The sequence below is a fragment of the Eriocheir sinensis genome, chromosome 7, assembly GCF_024679095.1.
Source record: "Eriocheir sinensis breed Jianghai 21 chromosome 7, ASM2467909v1, whole genome shotgun sequence".
Lineage (NCBI taxonomy): Eukaryota > Metazoa > Arthropoda > Malacostraca > Decapoda > Varunidae > Eriocheir > Eriocheir sinensis.
Window position 1 is genome coordinate 20,932,343 of NC_066515.1, and position 16,078 is coordinate 20,948,420.

Genomic DNA, 16,078 nt, shown 5'->3' on the forward strand with positions numbered 1-16,078 from the left:
CAACGAATGATCTCACTTTGGGGTATAGAAAGTCTCATTGGTAAGGAAGCATATATGAATTTTCTGAGTCAAGACCTATATTACTGTTTGGGGTATTATTAGGTTAAGTTTAGGGTATCTTCAGACACATGATAGCCAGCACCTTATGGTATAAATCAACAAAGAATGACTTCACTTTGTTGTATAGAAAGTCTTATTAGTAAGGAAGCATATATGAGTTTTCTGAGTCAAGACCTATAGTAACTGTTTGGGGTTTTGTTAGGTTAGGTTAAATTAGGTTAAGTTTAGGGTATCTTCAGAAACATGATAGCCAGCAACTTATGGTATAAATCAACAAAGACTGCCCTCACTTTGTTGTAAAGAAAGTCTCATTAGTAAGAAAGCATATATGAATTTTCTGAGTCAAGACCTAGTATATAGTGTCTATTTTGGTTTTTGTTATGTTAAGTTAAGTTTAGGGTATATTCAAACACATGATAGCCAGCAACTTATTATATAAATCGACAAAGACTGCCCCCAATTTGTTGTATAGAAAGTCTCATTAGTAAGGAAGCATATATGAATTTTCTGAGTCAAGACCTGTAGTAACTGTTTGGGGTTTTGTTAGGTTAGGTTAAGTTTAGGGTTTCTTCAAACATATGATAGCCCGCACCTTATGGTATAAATCAACAAAGAATGACCTCACTTTGTTGTATAGAAAGTCTCATTAATAAGGAAGCATATTTGAGTTTTTTGAGTTAAGACCTATAGTAACTGTTTTGGGTCTTGTTAGGTTAAGTTAGGTTAAGTTTAGGGTATCCTCAAACACATGATTGCCAGCAACTTATGGTATAAATCAACAAAGACTGACCTCATTTTGTTGTATAGAAAGTCTCATTAGTACGGAAACATATATGAATTTTCTGAGTCATGACCTAACTGTTTTGGGTCTTGTTAAGTTAGGGAAGCTTAGGGTATCTTTAGACACATTATAGCCAGCAACCTATGATATAAATTAAAAAAGAATGACCTCACTTTGTTGTTTAGAAACTCTCATTAGTAAGGAAACATATATGAGTTTTCTGAGTCAAGACCTTCAGTAACTGTTTGGGGTTTTATTAGGCTAAGTTTAGGGTATCCTCAAATACATGATTGCCAGCACCTTATGGTATAAATCAACAAAGAATGACCTCACTTTGTCGTATAGAAAATCTCATTGGTAAGAAAGCATATATGAATTTTCTGAGTCAAGACCTATTGTGACTGTTTGGGGTTTTGTTGGGCTAGATTAGATTAAGTTCAGGGTATCTTCAAACACATGATAGCCAGCACCTTATGGTATAAATCAACAAAGACTGATCTCACTTTGCTGTATAGAAAGGCTCATTAGTTAGGAAACACATATGAGTTTTCTGAGTCAAGACCAATAGTAAATGTTTTGGGTTTTGTTAGGATTGGTTAGATCCCGGTAACTTCACAAACCTACGACTGAGTTTGTAATAGTCGACTTAAATCCAACACTTAACTAACTCAAAAGACCAAACTAGGCACACAACTGTTAATAAATACTCGTACGATAGCAGTGTGTGTCAGCCAGGTAAAGAAGGAGGGGAATAGGAGACAATATGTTAACTGAGGGGAGGTAGGTAGTTGACGAGGAAGAGGAAGAGCTGAAATAGGGGCGATAAAGTGTGAGTGGACTATTGAGGAGGAGGAAAAGGTATGGCCGGCACGTGCTGCGTTATCAGGGGAAAGGGGGTTAGAAGGGGCGAGGAGGAGTGGTAGGAGGGTATATGGAAGTGTGGGAGGGTTACTAAAGAGGAGGGAAGGCGTACAGGTGACGTGTGGCATCCTTGTGTAGGGTACTGCTTCTAGGCCATGGTCGAATCTTCCTCCTCCTCCTCTTCTTCTTCTTGTTCCTCCTCTTCCTCCTCCTCTTCCTCTTATTCTTTTCCCTCCCCGTCTTCCTCCTCCTATTCTTCTTCCTCCTTTTCCTCCTCCTATTCTTCTTCCTCCTCTTACTCCTCCTCTTCCTCTTATTCTTTTCCCTCCCCGTCTTCCTCCTCCTATTCTTCTTCCTCCTCTTCCTCCTCCTATTCTTCTTCCTCCTCTGCCTCCTCCTATTCTTTTTCCTCCTCCTCCTCCTCCTATTCTTCTTCCTCCTCTTCCTCCTCCTATTCTTCTTCCTCCTCTGCCTCCTCCTATTCTTTTTCCTCCTCCTCCTCCTCCTATTCTTCTTCCTCCTCTTCCTCCTCCTATTCTTCTTCCTCCTCTTCCTCCTCCTATTCTTTTTCCTCCTCCTCCTCCTCCTATTCTTCTTCCTCCTTTTCCTCCTTCTATTCTTTTCTTCCTCCTCTTCCTCCTCCTATTCTTCTTCCTCCTCTTCCTCCTCCTATTCTTCTTCCTCCTATTCCTCCTTCTTTTCTCATCTCCTATACATCATTCAGTTCAGTTCTTGACGTATTCTTCTATTGATTTCAACGTTATTTTTTTTATTTGATTTAACTCTATGTAATGTTTTCTTATTTCTTCGCTCCCATTCTCTGATCCTCCCTTGTTATCTCTCCTCCGCAGCCTCCCTATTTTTCCCTGTTTCCCTTTCTCCTTTGTCTTCTCTTAGTCTTTCACACCTATCTCATTTCACTTGCTTTATCATCCTCTCCGTTTCCTATCCTTCCTTCTTTCCTTGTTATCTCGTCTCACCCTTTCTATTCCTGTTTCTTCCCTCTTCATTCCTCTCCTCCAGGCTCTCTTCTACTTATCCCATATCATCTCCCTCCTTCTCATCACCTTTCCCATCACACGGCCATAACTCTCGTCAGGTGATGTCCAGGTGGTCGGAAGGGGCAGCCGGATACCAGGGATACCTTCGATTCCCGCTAGTTGTTGTCTCTTGAGAAGTCAGACAACCTACATGTGTTTTTATTCACTTCAACCGTCTATGGCAAACAAAACCCCGGGGGACAACAAGGGTCTGGAGAAATTGTGCAACTATAAAAACTTTCTAGCCGCTTCATAATATCTTGGGTCATCTTTGCATCAGTAACTTAGTGGTCTAAAGGAGAGTTTATGTGAAGAAGTACAAGGTTAGGTTAGTCCCTCAACCATACCCGTATCTCCTAAACCGCCTCCTTACATCCATAACAACAAATTCACCCATGCCATCCAGCTTCACCTCACCTCACCTCATCCATCTCATCCATTCATCCACTTCCATGTCATTCCACCAATCTTGTCATCCGTTCTCTGCCTTTCCACATCCATCCACTGTACCACCTGCTTACAAATCACCCCCCCTCATCCACTTCCTCCCCTTGTCGACACCCACGTTCAGTTCTTCATAACCCTCCACTATCATATCCGTTTGTTCCACCGGCATCCACTCTCATCCACTCACTGTAACCTCTCCTAACTCACCTCACTTCATCCACCTCGTTCCCTTGCCAAAGCTCACATGCATCGATTCACCTATATCACCCACCAGCATCCACCTTCATCCACTCACTTGCAACACCCACCCCAGGCCATGTCATCCATCTCCTGCTGATTGTGTTTGCGTTTCCTTGTAGAAGTGCAGATTTTGATTGGCTGATTTAGTGACTTACTGATTGATTTAGACATAGATAAGTAGATAGACTGATAATGAATAGATTGATAGATAGATGTACATAGATGGACAGACAAATAGATAGATGGATAGATAGATAGAGAGTTAGGTAGATAGAAAAAACATTAGATAAAAACACATAAATTGACAGTGATTGACAAAACAAACAAACAAATAGATAGATAAACAGACAAATAGATGGATAGATAGATAGATAGATAGTTAGGTAGATAGAAAAAACATTAGATAAAAACACATAAATTGACAGTGATTGACAAAACAAACAAACAAATAGATAGATAAACAGACAAATACATAGATGGATAAATAGATAGATAGAGAGTTAGGTAGATAGAAAAAACATTAGATAAGAACACATAAATTAACAGTGATTGACAAAACAAACAAATGGCCAACAATACATCTATGGAGCCCTGTTATCGTGGAATTTAGGGTGGGAAAAAGAGTTACAGTTCCAGATATCTATCCGTAAAGTGAATATCTCATCTGTTGGCTCACGTAGCGCGGTGATTGTCATGTCACGCGCCGGGTAACACGTGTAGAGGCGATATTTTGTGCCGCTGAAGGTAAAAAGAGCGTTGGCGTGTTTTGTCGCCGCGTCAACACCTTCACGCCTACTTGATCAGTGTTATTCTATTGTGGTTTGGTCTTTGTGTGAATTCTTGAGGTTGGTTTCTTTTATTTTGTTTTCTCAGTTTTTTTTCTTTTTCTGTCTGTGTCTGTATCTGTTTGTCGGTTTGTCTGTGTGTGTGTGTGTGTGTGTGTGTGTGTGTGTGTGTGTGTGTGTGTGTGTGTGTGTGTGTGTGTGTGTGTCTCTCTCTCTCTCTCTCTCTCTCTCTCTCTCTCTCTCTCTCTCTCTCTCTCTCTCTCTCTCTCTCTCTCTCTCTCTCTCTCTCTCTCTCTCTCTCTCTCTCTCTCTCTTTTATTATTATTATTATTATTATTATTATTATTATTATTATTATTATTATTATTATTATTATTATTATTATTATTATTATTATTATTATTATTATTATTATTATTATTATTATTATTATTATTATTATTATTATTATTATTATTATTATTATTATCATCATTGTCATTATCTTGTATGCTTTTTCATGATTATATGTATCTACATGTATAGATATAAATATCCAGTGGTGAATATATATATATATATATATATATATATATATATATATATATATATATATATATATATATATATATATATATATATATATATATATATATATATATATATATATATATATATATATATATATTTTTTTTTTTTGTTCTTAGTGTATTTATTAGGTAATAGTTATATTTCTTGGTAAGAGTGGCGGCTGGGCCACAGCACAGTTCTTCAATACTAATGATTGTTTCAGGTCCGTTATGGAGCTTCGGCTCAATGGACCTTGCCTGTTTATGTGGTAGTGTTTATTTTTCCATGTATTGCAAGGTGGCCAATCAATCAATCAATCAATCAATCTCTCTCTCTCTATCTATCTATCTCTCGTTGTAGTTGTTGTTGTTGTTGTTGTTGTTGTTGTTGCTGTTTTCTTGCTATAATAATTCGTCTGTCTTATTCCAATGCATTACTTTTTTCTTTCTAATTTGCATTGCTATTGTGCTTCCTTTATCTGTAGCTCCATCTTAATTCCTAACTAAAGCATCTGCATTTCCCGTTAATTTCAGGAAGATGGGGGTATGGGAAGGCTGGGGAAGAAGGAAGGGGAAGGGAAGGGGGGAGATGGAGAGGATGAAGGGGGGAGGTGGAAAGGGAGAAGGGGGAGGCATGGGAAGAAGTAGTGGGGAGGAGGAGACTTGGGAAGAAGTAAGGGGAGGGGGAGGAGGGAAAATGGAGAAGGTGGGGGAGATGGAGAGGGAGAAGGTGGAGGGGAGGCAGGAGGAGTAGGGAGGAGGAGGAGGAGAATGGGGAAGGAGTAGGGGAGGCGGAGGGTGGGGAAGAAGTATTGTAGGAGGGAGAGGCTGGGGAAGATGGAGAGGGTGAAGGGGGGGGAGAGGAGAGGGAATAAGTAAGGGGGAGAAGAGGAGGGAGAGATGAAGAGGAAGAAAGGGGGATGGAGATGGGGGAGATGGAGAGGGTGAAGGGGGAGGGGGAGGAGGGGAGATGGGGAGGGAGAAGGGGTGAGGGGGTGAGGTGTAATTATACATTTCATGCCTCACCTCCCCGATAGTTTTAATGTCTCCCCCTCCTCCCCTCCCTTCCCCTTCTCCCCCCCCCTTAACTCCCCCCCTCCCCCCTCCTGCCTCTCTCCTTCCTTCCCTCTTCCTCCTCCAAAACATTGCTATTTTCTCCTCCACTTCCTTTTTCCTCTTTCTAGCTTTATATATTCTTTCCTGGTGTATTTTATTGTATTTCTTTATTTCTATTTTATTATTGTTTGATTTCCTTCAGCGTACAAGCCTTATGTATTTTCTTTAACAATTAGTAACTTTTTTCTTCTTCTTTTACCTCGTTACGTTGCTTCTGTATATTTCTCTCTAATATATCTTTTTTTTTTTTTTAATCTACGTTTTATACTCTCGTATCGAAGTAATTATGTTTATCTGTCTGTCTTTCTGTCTGTCTTTCTCTGTCTTTTTCTGTTTGTCTGTTTGTCTGTGTCTGTATCTGTATCTATCTCTCTCTCTCTCTCTCTCTCTCTCTCTCTCTCTCTCTCTCTCTCTCTCTCTCTCTCTCTCTCTCTCTCTCCCCCCCCCTCGTTGCTCAAGAAACATGAAAATCCATCTGACTTCAATAGATATTTGGCTCTCTTCTGTTTTAAAGAGAAAGAGAGAGAGAAAGAGAGAGAACAAAGCTAAACACCCGTCCCAAAAAGAATCGTGCACTCCGTTTTCTTTCGACTCACTGATAAGGGCAGGCGCTTTTGATTTGCATGACACTGAGCGAAACGTTATGAGAGTGACCGTTGGGTTCTAGGAAAGTGACCAATAGCATATATATGATTATGAGAGCTCGGTAATTCTCTTCTTTTCAAAACATAAAAATAAATTGTCTCGACTTTTTTTTGATCATTTTTTCTATTATTTTTTTTCTCTGTCACTCTTCCTCGGTTTCAATAGTCTTGTGTAGTGAAATGGCGTCTCTTGTATGGCGGGTTTTTTTCCGGTTTTTATTTTATAGTTTCAGTTTTACGTTTTAAGACGGTGGTCGAGTGTGAATGTAACTCCCATTGTTCTCTCTCTCTCTCTCTCTCTCTCTCTCTCTCTCTCTCTCTCTCTCTCTCTCTCTCTCTCTCTCTCTCTCTCTCTCTCTCTCTCTCTCTCTCTCTCTCTCTCTCTCTCTCTCTCTCTCTCTCTCTCTCTCTCTCTCTCTCTTTTTCTCTCTTTTTCTCTTTCTCTTTTCTCTTTCTCTTTTTCTCTTCCTCATTTTCTTTTTTCTCTTCCTCATTCTCTCTCTCTCTCTCTCTCTCTCTCTCTCTCTCTCTCTCTCTCTCTCTCTCTCTCTCTCTCTCTCTCTCTCTCTCTCTCTCTCTCTCTCTCTCTCTCTCTCTCTCTCTCTCTCTCTCTCTCTCTCTCTCTCTCTCTCTCTCTTTCCTTTTATTACTTCGTTTCTTTATCTTTTCTCTGTTTCTTGCTTACTCACTTCGCCCTCCACTCTCCCATCCACATTCTTTCGATCCACTCTTTCTTCCTCTTCCACACTCCCTTTCCCAAGCTCCACCCTTAAGCTTACCTTCCACCACTCTGCTTCCACTACTCTGCAATCCCTCTTATCCTCCACCTCGCTCCACTCTCTCTCCCTCCACGGACTCGCCTTCAGATTTTCTCCTCCACTTCCTCTCCAGTCCACTTCTCCGCTCCACTTTCCTCCTCACTTGTTCCGTCTTTTTTCCTTCCACTTTTCCTTCCCCGTCTTTATTTCCCCTCCACTTCCTTCCTTCCACCTCCTCCTCTCCACTTTCCTCCTCCTTTTTTCCTCCAGTTTTCCTCCTCGGTCCTCATTTTCCCCTCCACTTCGATCCCTCTGCCTCCTCCTCTCCACTTTCCTCCTCTTTTTTCCCTCCACTTTTCTTCCCTATCTTTATTTTCCCCTCCACTTCTTTCCTTCCATCTCCTCTCCACTTTCCTCCTCCTTTTTTCCTCCACTTTTCCTCCCCATCTTTATTTTCCCCTCCACCTCCTTCCTTCCACCTCCTCCTCTTCACTTTCCGCCTCCTTTTTTCCTCCACTTTTCCTCTCCATCTTTATTTTCCCCTCCACTTCCTTCCTTCCACCTCCTCCTCTTCACTTTCCTCCTCCTTTTTTCCTCCACTTTTTCCTCTCCCATCTTTATTTTCCCCTCGACCTCCTTCCTTCCACCTCCTCCTCTTCACTTGCTCCTCCTTTTTTTCTTCCACTTTTTCCCTTCCACTTCGTTCCTTCCACCTCCTCCTCTTTACTTTCCTCCTAACTAACTCTTCCTTTTTTCCTTCCACTTTTCCTCTTCCATTTTTTTTCCTCCTCCCTCCTGTCCCACCTCTGAATTTGAGACACCGGCTTATGTATTCATCTGGATGGCCGCCAAATTACCTGTAATTACCGATTTAATATACTGGCGCAGGCGGTCAGGTGTGGTAATGAGGGTCGCCTAATTAGTGGTTACGTTTCCCTTTACCTGGACAAAGCGCGGAGTAAAAAATAGAGGTGTCATTTTTATTGATTTTTTTTTGTTGCTGTTTTCATTAATTTTGGAATATTATGTTTTTTTTGGATTTATTGGTTGACTTTTACTTTCATTATTAATATTATTGTTTTTGTCGTTGTTATCATTATCATCATCAGCCATTTCTAGACCACTTCATGACATAGGGGTTTCTGTTACCTGACTGTCCATGTTTCCTACTGATCCTTCTACTATACTTCTACTACTACTACTACTACTACTACTACTACTATTACTACTACTACTACTACTACTACTATTACTGTTTCCTCACGTACCATCCCCTTAACAAGCACTCTCACGTTCACTCCAACCAGCCGTGACTCGATCATAAAAATCCACGCGTCACACCTGCTGGTAACGCGTCACACCTGCTGGTAATAAGCGGGAGAGTCACCTTTGTAACATGTCACACCTGTTACCTTCACCGTCACCCCGTCCTCACCCTTGCTCCTCCCGCACCCCCTCACCCCCTCTCACCTTGCTGCTTCCCCCGCTCGAATACTTTAATATTTTCTTCTTTTTGTCGTTTCTATATCATTTTGGCTATTTTCATATTTTTTGCACCTTTTTTCCTCTCTTCGGTTTCCTGTTCCTGTCTCGTGTTTTGTGCTTTTTGCGTGTATCGTCTTTGTCTCGGGTCGCATTGTTTCACTCGCTCGGTCTTGTGTCTCTGGGTTATTCTATTTTTTTATTGTGCTTCATTCGCGGTGTTCTTTTCAATCCTGTCGATCTTTTATGCGTCACTGTTTTATTTTTTAGCATTCTATTTATGATTTTCGGTTTTCTCCAATTCTATCGTTTTTTTTTCTTCATCAGTGTTTTATTTATGATTTTTTTTCCTTATTGTTCTCGGTTCTCTTTAATTCTATCGTTCTTTACTGCATCGGGTTTTTTTTCTAAGTTTCCTCCGTATTATTTTTCTTAGCTGGATTTATTTTAATAAGGAGGAAAACAACAAACAAAAGTGAGATAAGATATTGTTTCACTCTTTTTTGTCTCTTTGCTCTTTTTCTTAGTCCTCATTTTCGTTTTGCTTTCAATTCTACCGTTCTTTTCTTCACCATTTTTTTATTTCTGAGTTTTCTCCTTATTATTTTTCTTAAGAGGAATCATTAACGAGAAGGCATAAGACAAACAAGAGTAAGATAAGATAATGTTTCACTCTCCTCCTTTTAATTTTATCGGTCTTTTCTTCATCATTTTTTTTTATTTCTAAATTTTCTCATTATTATTTTCTTAACTGGAATCATATTAATAAAAAGTAAGACGACGAGGATAAGATGAAGACAAAGGGCAGGCTCTTAGATTAATGAGTGCACGTTCTTTTCTTCATATTTTTTTTCTAAGTTTTCTCATTATTATTTTCTTAACTTGAATCATATTACTAAGAAGGAAGACAACAAGGGTAAGATTAAGACAAGCGGCAGGCTCTTCGATTAATGACTGCACGTTCTTTTCTTCATTTTTTTTCCAAGTTTTCTCATTATTATTTTCTTAACTTGAATCATATTACTAAGAAGGAAGACAACAAGGGTAAGATCAAGACAAACGGCAGGCTCTTAGATTAATGACTGCACGTACCCCGCCCTCAAGAAAAAAAAAAATCATACATGCACTCAGATTCCACTCCCACTATGTGTCATCCGCGGAGGCTTGCGAGAACACCTTGTTACACTCATTAGTCCTTAAAAGGTGTCATTCGGCGCACTTAATTTATCGCTTCCACTCACAGCCCCACATCACGGACCCCACCCTCCCCTTCTCCGCCAGCCCCGCGACCTCTAATAAGGGAGCTCGGGTGATCCTAGTCTAATTTATTACCTCCGTCAAGATTATTTTTCAGGTGTGTAGTTTTTGAAGAGACATTTTGCTATCTTTTTTGACTTTGTGTGTGTGTGTGTGTGTGTGTGTGTGTGTGAGTGTGAGTGAGATTAAAGATAAACAAGTAAAAAACAACAATACTTATGAGATTTGACCTGGTGACCCATTTCCCATGCTGTTAAATTAGACGCCACTTGTAAAAAAAAAAAAAAAAAAAAAATAGGAGGAAAAGTGGGTCGTAGAGGGCGGGTCAACGGCTGCTCGGTTGGTCTTGTGGTGTGCCGGAGAAAGGGCTGGTATCGAACCCTTGGTGTATGGCTTGTTAACACCAGCCCCTTCAGGATAAAATTCGATAAAATGTGACGGAAAAGATGATGACGGCCATATTAGAAACTTATTTTATACCAACATGGCGGTGATGTGGATTTGTTTAGATTACACGGAGTGTTTATTTTTTGTTTTACTTTTCCTCTACTTTTTGGTCTTATGATGGAATATTTAAATCGAGAGTGACATAGAAATTAATATATAGAAAAGTTAAAATTCTTAGCAGTGTTTCTAGCATAAGCAAATAATGAAGTAGTATTTTTTAACATATTGCAAACTTTCTTTCTCATAAGTAATAATTTAATAAGTTTTTTTTTGTTTGCGTCTATGAATTCGTTTGGGAGTGAATTGTTTTGACAGCAATATATTTTTCTTTGCTGTAACATTTATTTTCAAGTGATTTTTTATATCCATTTGTCTTGAAATTCATTGTCTTCCGCACCAGTCTCATCCACTTTTATCCACTTGTCTTGGAATTCGTTGTCTTCTCCACCATTCTCATCCTAATCCACTTGTCTCGGAATTCGTTGTCTTCTCCACTCTTCTCATCCTCATCCACTTCGTCATCTTCATCAGTTTATTCATTAGATTCCTTCTCCTCATTATCACCTTTGCTCTCCTCACTCTGATTCTCACTCTGATTCTTGATTCCCATTCTGATTCTGCTCATCTTTATACTCCTCCACCTCTTCCCCTTTCCTTTGCTTCGTTTCAGCTTCTGCCACTCATCCCATCAAATAAATTATCTTTTAAGAGAATTACCACCGTCTTCACCTCTCCTCAAGTCCTTTTACAACCCTGGGAGACATTTACACAGATATATAAAAGGCGTCCAAGCTTTTACCTGTCCGTGAGGTGTGTTGGGAGAGGCTTACAAGGACGATATCGACTGTGTTTTATTTCTTCCTGCCTCGGTGTTTGGTTCTCTTCCATAAAAAAAGAAAAAAAAGGCATTCAAAGATAGATAGATAAATGGATAGATAGATATAGAGAATGAGAGAATGAGAGAGAGAGAGAGAGAGAGAGAGAGAGAGAGAGAGAGAGAGAGAGAGAGAGAGAGAGAGAGAGAGAGAGAGAGAGAGAGAGAGAGAGAGAGAGAGAGAGAGAGAGAGAGAGAGAGAGCGGGTATTGGTGAAAAATGGAGAAATGTTCTTTTTCCCATTTGTGGTGTTCAGTATTATTTAAGTCATCGGCTTTGTGATTGTGGTGACCCGGGGTTCGAGACTCGGCGCAGGAAGGTCACGCCAACAGCAAGAAGGGTGAGAGGTCAAGGGTCAAATTAGGGTATATGAGGTGGCTTTATAGGGTGAGGTCAGGTCCCACGGAGGCTCTGCAACGGGTCAGGGTGTATGTGTGTGTGTGTGTATATGTGTGTGTGTGTGTGTGTGTGTGTGTGTGTGTGTGTGTGTGTGTGTGTGTGTGTGTGTGTGTTTCATAACTTACTCTTTTTTTTTTTCTCTTGTATTTTTGTCCTTTCACTTTCCTCTTTTTTCCTCTTTTCTCAATAATTTTCTTTAGATTTATAATTTTTACTTTTTACGAATTTAACCACCTTTAGAGGAGAGAGAGGGAGAGGGAGAGAGAGGTCACTGGCAGGTGCATAGTTAAATAAATGAGTTAAACACAGAAACAGGTAAACAAATAAAGATGCACACAGGGTAAACATATCGACGTTGAATTTTAACACGCAAACTTATCTCCTTCACGAATAACAAACAAGACAAGTAAACAAGTATAACAGACGCAGAGCGAAGTAAAAACATTAACACCAACTGCTCTCAAACCTAAAAAAAAAACTTTGACTAACAAGGAAAAGCACAAACAAATCCCCACCAGGTGTGTCCCTCGAGGCTGATGAGTCGACAGGTGCTCCAGCTTACCTGTTACCCTGCCTCTGTTAATTTTAAGGTGGGATGTTATGCGGCGTGTACCTGCCATCCACCCCACTGCCTACCTGTGACCCGTTACCTGGACTAGTAGACAAGGAGACGGCGGTTACCTGCATGCACTGACTGACCTGTTACCTGTATCCTACCTTGTCTTCACCTGGTGCTTAGTTTCGTCTTCTTGTACCTGACTTTTGTATTTTTTCCCTTATTGCTTTCCTTATTTTTTTATTAGTTTTTCTTATATTTTTCCTCTCTTGCTTTCCTTATTTTTTCTTATTTCTTTCCTTGTATTTTTTTCATTACTGCTTTTCTTATATTTTTTCCTCATTGGGTTCCTTATTTTTCCCGCATTGCTTTCCTTATTTTTTTCATTACTGTTTTCCTTATATTTTTTCCTCATTGGGTTCCTTATTTTTCCCGCATTGCTTTCCTTATTTTTTTCATCACTGCTTTTCTTATATTTTTTCCTCTATTGCCTTTCTTATTTTTTCTTATTTCTATCCTGATATTTTTTCATCACTGCTTTTCTTATATTTTTTCCTCTATTGCCTTCCTTATTTTTTCTTATTTCTTTCCTGATATTTTTTTTCATTACTTCTTTCATTATATTTTTTTCCTCATTGGGTTCCTTATTTTTCCCTTATTGCTTTCCTTATATTTTTTCCTTATTGATTACATATATATTTTTTTGGTGCTTTGGTATTTTTTTCGTGGTTCTATGCTGATTTTCTTTTGTTTTTTGGTTTGGTTTTGCGTGAGTGTAATGTTTTTTCCTTCAATATTTACGCTTTCCTCAGTATTCTCCTATTTTCTTTCTTAGTACTGTTTCGTTTTTTTTTTATATATTTTAAGTTCTTAGTATTTAGTTTCCTTTAGTTTTCCTTTTTTTCTTTTTGCTCCGTTTTCTCGTCTCGCTTTTGTGCAATCTCTTCCCCGCCTCCATTTTCTCCTTCTCCTCCATTATATTTCCATTACCTCCACTCCTCATTGTTTTCTTTGTTACTCTCGTTTACTTTCCTCCATTCACCCGCCCGGCCACTCCTCTTGCCTCACTCCACTCTAATCTTCCACCTCGCCTTCTATCTCCACTTCCCCTTCACCACACCCATCCACCTTGGTTCCTCTCTCTCCTTTATCTCCCTTCTTATCCTTCCTCCTTCCTTCTCTTGTTCTCATATCTTCTCTCTCTCTCTCTCTCTCTCTCTCTCTCTCTCTCTCTCTCTCGCAGGTTACACGTCCAGCGCTTATTAAGAATTAAGTTATCGTATATAAATTGCAGTTTTGCTTCTTGCTTTCTTGTCCAGCGCAGCTCCGTTTGAACCTGTTTGGGCATGAAGCTTTGTTTATAATGTGCTGAAAGGCGTAAAAGGTGTTTGCTCTCTCTCTCTCTCTCTCTCTCTCTCTCTCTCTCTCTCTCTCTCTTTCCTGCTTTCGTTAATGTTTTTTGGTTATTTTTTTCCCTGCCTTCGTTTGTTTTCGTTTTGACTGTGTCCATATATGTGTTTGTTAGTTTGTCTGTATTTTCCTGTTTGTATCTGTCTGTGTAATCGATTTTTTTATTAATTTATTCTCTCTCTCTCTCTCTCTCTCTCTCTCTCTCTCTCTCTCTCTCTCTCTCTCTCTCTCTCTCTCTCTCAATGTTTTTTTCTTCTTTTTTTGCCCTCTAAGTATGTTGATCAGCTTGTTCTATTTTCCGCCCAACGATCTGCCCCTCAAAGAACTTATCTAGAAGTAGCGAGACAGGTGGTTACGTTGTTTATTTTCTTTGCTTTACCTGTCAGTCGTTAATTAAGCTACCTGTTCATTGACTCACTCCTTCAGTACAGGTTGACTAGATAGAAGCTCGGCCGGTATCGTTTATTTGGTGTTTAGTTTATTAGTTTTTTATGCCCTTTTTCTTTCAGTCTTTCCCCCATTCAGTATAAGAAATCTCTAAGTCAGCCATCGAAATTATCAGTCTTTGGATGTTATTTTTTATTTGTCTCAGTTCACGAAATCTCTAAGTCAGCCATTGAAATTATCAGTCTTTGGATGTTATTTTTTATTCGTCTCAGCTCACGAAATCTCTAAGTCAGCCATCGAAATTATCAGTCTTTGGATGTTATTTTTTATTTGTCTCAGTTCACGAAATCTCTAAGTCAGCCATTGAAATTACCGAGAAAATCCATGTTATACCCATTAATCCATTTCCCCATCCATTCCAGTATCAATCTTCTCGTCTTCTGCTTCCTGCATGTAATCATCCAGGCAATTATCTATTTAATCATCTAGTCAGTCAATTAGTCAGTCATCCAATTAGCTATAATAACTTTGTCAGCTGATTATCAAGACAACAACTTCAGGCAATCAGTCAGTCAGCCAGGCAACGTCGACAAGCCTAGGGGAGGAGGAGGAGGAGGAGGAAGACGAGGATTAGGATGAGGTGGTTAAGGAGGGAAAGGACGAGAAAGAAGATGACGAGGAGGACGAGGAGGAGGAGGAGGTAAAGGCAGATGACTGAAAGGAGAACGAGGCCCTCAAGTAACAGGAAGACTACAGGAGGCAGGATTAAAGAGGACAAGTTAAGAGGAGGCGATAGAAAGCAAGAGGAAGAAAGAGGAAGAACAGAATATGGCAGTGGGACGTGAGAGGAAGCAAGACGAAGCAAAACTGGTAGAAGGATAATTTGAAGACGAAAGACGAGGGGGAGGAGGAGGAGAAAGAGACGCAATAAGGAGTGAGACAAGGGAGAGAGGGAGTGAGGGAGGCCGAGGCTGAGGGTAACAGTGTATCTTCCATGAAGTAAGATGAAGCAAAACTGGTAGAGAAGGATAATTTGAAGGTGAAAGACAAGGAGGAGGAGGACGAGGAGGAGACGTAGGAGGGAGTGAGATAAGAAGGAGAGGGAGTGAGGGAGGCCGAGGCTGAGGGTAACAGTGTATCGTCCATGAAGTAAGATGAAGCAAAACTGGTAGAGAAGGATAATTTGAAGAAGAAAGACAAGAAAGAGGAGGACGCGGAGGAGGAGGAGACGTAGTAGGGAGTGAGGAAGGAGAGGAGAGGGAGTGAGGGAGGCCGAGGCTGAGGGTAACAGTGTATCGCCCGGTTTTTTCTCTAATAAGGGTTTATGTACATGGCGACAGGCTGACCTTTGAAGCAGGGAGCCGCCGCGATGCCTGATAGCGGCGTGGCTCCCCGTCATGTTTACGAGGGAGCCACAAAGAGAAGGGAGGAGAGGGAGAAGAGAAGATATAGAGAGAAACATAAAAAAAGCATAACTAGGAGAGAAAAAGAAAACAAAGAGACAGGGAAATGTAAAATCATAGCTCAAGAGAAAAAAGAGAAAGAAGAGAAGTGGGAAAGAGTTGGTAAGACAAACATAATAAAACAACAGAGAGAGAGAGAGAGGAGAGGAAAGGAGAAGAGAGGGAGAGGGAGAGGGAGAAGAGAAGACATAGAGAGAAACATAAAAAAAAACATAACTAGGAGAGAAAGAGAAAGAAAAAGAGAAGAGAAAGAGAAAACAAAGAGAGAAACATACAAAATCATAGCTAAAGAGAAAGAAAGAGAAGAGAAAGAAGAGAAGAGAGAGAGAGAGAGAGAGAGAGGAAGAGGGAGAAGAGAAGACACAGAGAGGAACATAAAAAAAGCATAACTAGAAGAGAAAGAGAAAGAGAAAAAGAGAAAGAGAAAAAGAGAGAGAGAGAGAGAAACATAAAATCATAGCTGATGGGAAAGAAAGAGAAGAGAAAGAAGAGAAGAGGGAAAGAGTAGATAAAACAAACATAA